The following is a 6,000-nucleotide window of genomic DNA, read 5'->3' as shown; positions in this document are numbered from 1 at the left end:
GTATGATTGCCATCACCTGTGGTGAGCTAGTTAATTGATAAGAAAGGTGTTTCACCACAGGTGATGGCAATCATACATTACCAGGAAAGTCCAGGAACAGAGCATTTTCTCCCTCATGGAGAGGGTCAGGTAGGCAAGTATGAATAAGGATAGAGGAGAAAGAGAAAGATTAAGGAGGGAAAAAAGAATTTAAGCATAGGAAAGGATGAATGAGAAAAGGAGGAGGGTAGAGAAGGGCTGTGGAGGGAAAAGGAGGAGAAACAGAGAGAAGGATCAACAGAGGAAAAGGGAGGAAGAGAGTTGAGAAGGATTGATAAGAATGAGGATAGAGGTAGAGAAGGATGAAGGAAAGGGAAGAGGTGGAGGAGGACAACTTAGCCCACGGCTTTTAGCTCCCATTGTGTGACTTAAGTGAGTACCATGGTTTGTGTATAAATATGAATTAGGCCCTATGTTCATTTTTTTTTGGGCCGCGCATCGTTCATCGCTGGTGCCTCCACACTCAAAGATATGAATGGTATCTCGTTCATTAATGAACGAGATCGTTCATATTTTTGAGTGATGTCGGGCAGTGTGTAGGGCCTATAAGAAAGGTGAACTGCATTTGATTAGCTAGGGATCACAAAGAGAAAGGTGGATGCGTGTTTAAATATTGTTTTCCATCCTGACGAATAACAAGAACATCATCTTGAAGGCATCAATGTAACAATAAATATGTCTTAGTTTTTTTATTTTGTTGTAGCATTGTTTTTGCATGCTGTAAAATAATAAACTCCTATGCCAATGTCAGATGGGCAGTTTGAATGCTGTAAATGGAATAGCTCTGGTGTTCACAGTGCCAAAATCATGATAACATATTGAAGTGAATAGGCAAGGTGTGCCCACATGGCACTGGCCACAGCCAAACACTAGTCAGACCTTCTCCACTTCTCACAATAGGTCTTTGATAATTTCAAGCCCCGGGTTCAGCCCTATGAATAGGCAAAAATAATCCCCTATCACAGGGCAATTAAGCTCTAAAGCATAGGTCTGCAAACTCGGCCCTCATTACACCACACAGTGCATGTTTTCCAGGTAACCCAGCAGGTGCACAGGTGTATTAATTACTCACTGACACATTTTAAAAGGTCCGCAGGTGGAGTTAATTATTTCACTTGCGATTCTGTGAGGACACCTGCAAAACATGCACCGTGTGGGGTCCTGAGGACAGAGTTTGCAGACCTATACTCTAAAGACATAGGAGCAGATGTGCAGTACTTAAGCCTTGAAGAGAGATAAAGTAGAGAGGGATAGCAGCTTATCAACCCCTAACTAATTTTACAAACATAGCCTGTAGCATGACAGTAAGGAGCCGATTGGTTGGTACTTTATCTCTCTCCAAGGGCTGCTTCCATTAATTTCATGGGCTGGTTTTCCATCCCAATCCGCCCCTGGGAGATGCACTGTGTAGGAACAGGACAAGTTCAGCATACCCTCCAGCATTCAGCAACACACGTGATCACCACATTTATTGGAAGGAGATATCCTGCACAATCATGATCATAGAACTCCTCTTCAACTGTCACTGTGGGGAGCACTGCTAAGCTATGTAATAGAAGAGGAATTCTCAGTAAGTGTTCACAGACAGTTATAATAGTTACTTATGGTTTATGCTATTTTGGACAATATGCTTTAAATTAATGGAAAAAACCTTATTGAAAATAATGACAATTTAGAAGCAATCTGCATTCTGTCACTTTACTCTTAAACGCATGTCATTCCAGCACTTTAGTCACATCTTACCTCACTGCGACCTTGTAGACATCACACATCATTCTTTTCTGCAGCTATGTAAACTATTCAAGTATATAGGGTGTGGTGTAACTAGCATCATTAATATCAACTTGATTCAAGGATGTCCACGTGCAGCATTGCAATTTGTAACATGGGAAGAAGTCTTTAAGAAAACGGTACGTGACTTATTTCCGATGACACATACATATTAAGTATCTCACGGGAATATGTGACACTACTGGGATTCTCCAGCTGAATTCCATACATGTTTCTAACAAGCGTCGTAGTATCTATACTCTATGTAGGTTAAATACTAGAATGCTGCCATGTGTGCCTGAATTTGAATGAATAATTGGCAAAACACAGACTTCCTTTTCCAAGGTGGCTGCCAATACTTAAGGGCCGATTTATCACCATCCGCATCCTCAGATGAGCATGGGATGTAATAAAATCGGGAAAACTCCCAATACGATTATTGTATACATCGCATGGATGTATCAATAATCACGTGCAGGGAAAGAGCTTAGGAGCAAGCTCTGTCCCTAGAATGCCCTCCACAGCATTATCAGGGTATTTTCTGGAAAAAATACCCCAACTTCCTTGCTGCGCATGCGCCGCTGCCGTTACTACCACTGTTGCTGCTGCTAGGTGCCCCCCTTGTCACGACTACCCCCAGCACCGCGACCCCTCCCCACTGGTAAACCTACTTACCAGTTCCAGGAGCCAGTGATCAGTGCTCCTGCAGGGCTGCCAGGCATCGGATCCTGTGCGCTGCTGTGACCCCCAAAGCTGTAAAGAGAGCTGCTATTTTGCAGCAATACTGTACTGCACCGGGGGTCACAGTAGTGCACAGAAGGTCCCGATGACCAGCAGCCCGCACCTGAGCACCGATCACCGGCTCCTGTGACTGGTAAGCATGGGGGGAGGGGTGTTATTTTTTTTTTTTTTGCAAACTGTGATCAGCCTGTGATCACATAGCTGATCACCTGAGCCCAGTTCCCGCACAGCTTTCTCTGCCGGGGGCAGAGAAAGCTGTGCTAAAGGCTGCATATCGCTGCGCTGCCCTGTGATAGCTAAAGCTGGCATAATTATAACAGGGCTCATTGCTGGGGGGTTTTAACAAATTTTGTTTTAGTAAATTTGCCCAGATCGCATTTCCCATTGTAAGCACGGGAAATGTGATCCGATTACTGAAAAATTAATTAAAGGGTTTGGAGCTCCAAAAGTCCTTTAATACATTTAAGTGATACTAAAATAATTACATTTTTGTAGTAAAAATAATGTTAATGAATATGCCCCTTAGTCTGCTCATGCGTTGTGCCAACTTGTCACTGTGTCTGAGCACCACAGTGCTACATACATGGCTCTTGTCCCCCCTCTGGCTGCAGTGTGTACAGTATGTCTCCATGTTCCCCCTCTTCCCCCGACACCAGTGAGTATCATACCTACCAACATGACCCAGGAGGGACAAAATGCTCTGTTCCTGGACCTCCTTCTTAATTTTTAATTGTTGTCACCTGTGGTGAAACACCTTTCTTATCAAAAAGAGATTAATACAGGTGACAGCAATTACAAAATAAAAGGGACGTCCAGGAACAGAGCATTTTGTCCCTTCTGGAATGGGTCATTTTAAGAGCTATGGGGAATGTCTCCATCATGTACTCCTTCCAGTTCCTGTCCTTACCCCTAGCCCTGCACTCTATACAGTACCCTTACCCCATAACCACTACCATTTGCTTACCCCCTAACCCTGCACCCACTACTGTGTTCTTATCATTCAACACTTTACCCAATAATGTACCCTCATCCCCTAACCCTGCCACAAATACTGTACACTCCACCTCTAACCCTGCACACAATATTGTACCTGTGCACCCAACTCTTCACTCACTACTATATCCTTTCCTCCCTAACCCTGCACCCAAAACTATGTCCTTATCACCTAACCCTGCACACACTACTGCACCCCTACCCATACTTGCCTACCTGACCCTCTCCATGAGGGAGAAAATGCTCTGTTCCTGGACTTTCCTGGTAATGTATGATTGCCATCACCTGTGGTAAACACCTTTCTTATCAATTAACTAGCTCACCACAGGTGATGGCAGTCATACATTACCAGAAAAGTCCAGGAACAGAGCATTTTCTCCCTCATGGAGAGGGTTAGGTGGGCAAGTATGCCCTTACTCCCCCCCCCCCCCAACTCTGCACTTAACACTGTGTAATTATCCCTTATCTCTGCATATACTACTGCACCCTTACTCCCTAGCCTTGCAGACACTACTGTACCCATACCCAGTGGCAGAACTTGTGAGTGGTGGGCCCAGGTGCAAAAATATAATCCCCCCCACCCCCCTCCTTCACCGCAACCCGAGTTCACAGTGTGCCAAACGGCAGTAGGTGACAAGGAGGGGCAGAGGGTGACAGTGAAAAACAGAGGGAGGCAGAGGGTGACAGGGAGAGACAGTGGGTGATTGGGAGAGACAGTGGGTAACAGGGGTACAAGCACAATGTCCTAAATGGTGTGGAGAACAGGGGGCATTAACACAGGTGGAGGAAGGAACACAGGGGCCTCTGTTCTGCCTGTGCTTTCCTCAGTTTGGCACTCAGTCAGGCAGACTCTGGCAGTGGGTAGGATGCAACCAGCATCACACCTTGCTTGCGAAGGCATCCTGCCAGTCTCCCCATGCATATCAGCTTTTACTAATGCCGTATACATGAAGAAAATCACAAAGGACAAGAGCTGTCCTTTGCGATAATAGGACCCGGAGTCCTATCGCGCATGCGTCGAGTCATGCACACTCCACCGGCGGTGCTGGGAGGGATCTGGTTGGATTCCTCTAAGAGGGGGCAGTGTAATAGATGCCCATAAGCTTCTATGGCGTTGCCCAATGCATTCAAGTCCCGGAATATATTGCATTGGTGCTTATGCAGCCAAACCTCTGGTAACTGCATTTTCGGAGGTTTGGATGCTTTTTTCCACTTGCTGCATCTTGTCCTGTGTCATTTACACCGGGTGTGAGCTGCCTTTAATTCAGACAGCAGTGAAACAGAAATAATGTACAGCTGTCTGTTAATTATAGGCAGTAATATGGCTGTGATCATCAGCACTGGTCTGCAGGGAAGCCAGGGGGTAATTCATTGCTGGTCTGGGCAGCAGTGGGCTCATTAGTCCTCAGAGGCCCTAGTGCAATGCACCTGCTCCACCAATGGTAGTTCCACCTCTGATTCTCCCAACCTCTGACTCGGGAGGCACTGGTTAGTACTAGAGCCAGATTTACACACAATATATGAGCTAAAGGGTGCATGTGAGCATCAGGGATGTGCGGTGAGCTAAATGGCTCAGGAGGCACTGGCTAACACCAGAGCCAGAATTACACACAATACTGTATATGAGCCAAGGGGTACATCTGGGCATTATACACAGGTGCAGCAGTGTAAACTCCTGGTAATTTGGTTAGTTTTGATCAGAGATGTGTGGAAAAGATAGGCAGTGCCTTAGACATTTTACTCCAGAGTTTTGGCTATAAAAATGATTAGATACAAAAAATAGATTAAACAAAAAGAAGATATTTCTAACATATTCTTTGTAACTTTTAATATACTTTATATAGCGAAAACTCTGGCACAAACGTCACCCCACCGCACGTCACTGGTGGGCATTATGCACAGGTGCAGAAGTATATAAAGTATAGTAGTTTTGTTCAGCGATGTGCAGAAAATATAGGTGCCTCACCTGCCATATACTTTTTATTCCAGAGTTCTGACTATGAAAAGTATTAGAATAGTACAAAGAAGATGTATGTTTTTCACATACTTTATATCAGAGGTTCTCAAACTCGGTCCTCAGGACCCCACACAGTGCATGTTTTGCAGGTCTCCTCACAGAATCACAAGTGAAATAATTAGCTCCACCTGCGGACCTTTTAAAATGTGTCAGTGAATAATGAATACGCCTGTGCACTTGCTGGGTTACCTGCAAAACATGCACGTTGTGGGGTCCCGAGGACCGAGTTTGAGAACCACTGCTCTAGTGTATATGTTAGTGTCATGCCTTCAGCATTTGCTTTGTGTAGATCTGATTACTTTTACTACAGAAAGTTGTATTATTGCCCCATCTAGTGGTCAGTCCCATCAATTAATTTGACCCTCATAGCCTCTTGTAGCCAGTCTTGCAATGCATTCTGGGATGAAGAAGCTGGGATCAGCCTTTCTACTTCCCTCATG

General features: G+C 44.9%; 1 protein-coding gene across 4 annotated transcripts in view; it reads left to right on the top strand.

Moving 5' to 3' along the window:
* Positions 1–290: 290 nt before the first annotated feature.
* Positions 291–6,000, top strand: part of LOC134919562 (E3 ubiquitin-protein ligase TRIM32-like) — a 41,407-nt gene continuing 35,697 nt past the window's right edge. For 2 of the 4 annotated variants that reach the window (XM_063920468.1, XM_063920486.1), the window contains exon 1: positions 1,197–1,609. The gene's annotated coding sequence lies outside the window, so the exon portion shown is untranslated. Of the gene's footprint in view, positions 412–1,196; positions 1,610–4,935; positions 5,032–6,000 lie in introns of those variants that run through there. The other 2 variants (XM_063920494.1, XM_063920513.1) reach the window with 2 other exon arrangements.

The sequence above is a fragment of the Pseudophryne corroboree genome, chromosome 1 (genome assembly GCF_028390025.1).
Source record: "Pseudophryne corroboree isolate aPseCor3 chromosome 1, aPseCor3.hap2, whole genome shotgun sequence".
In the NCBI taxonomy this organism is placed as follows: Eukaryota; Metazoa; Chordata; class Amphibia; order Anura; family Myobatrachidae; genus Pseudophryne; species Pseudophryne corroboree.
This window is presented reverse-complemented; position numbering and strand designations above follow the sequence as displayed.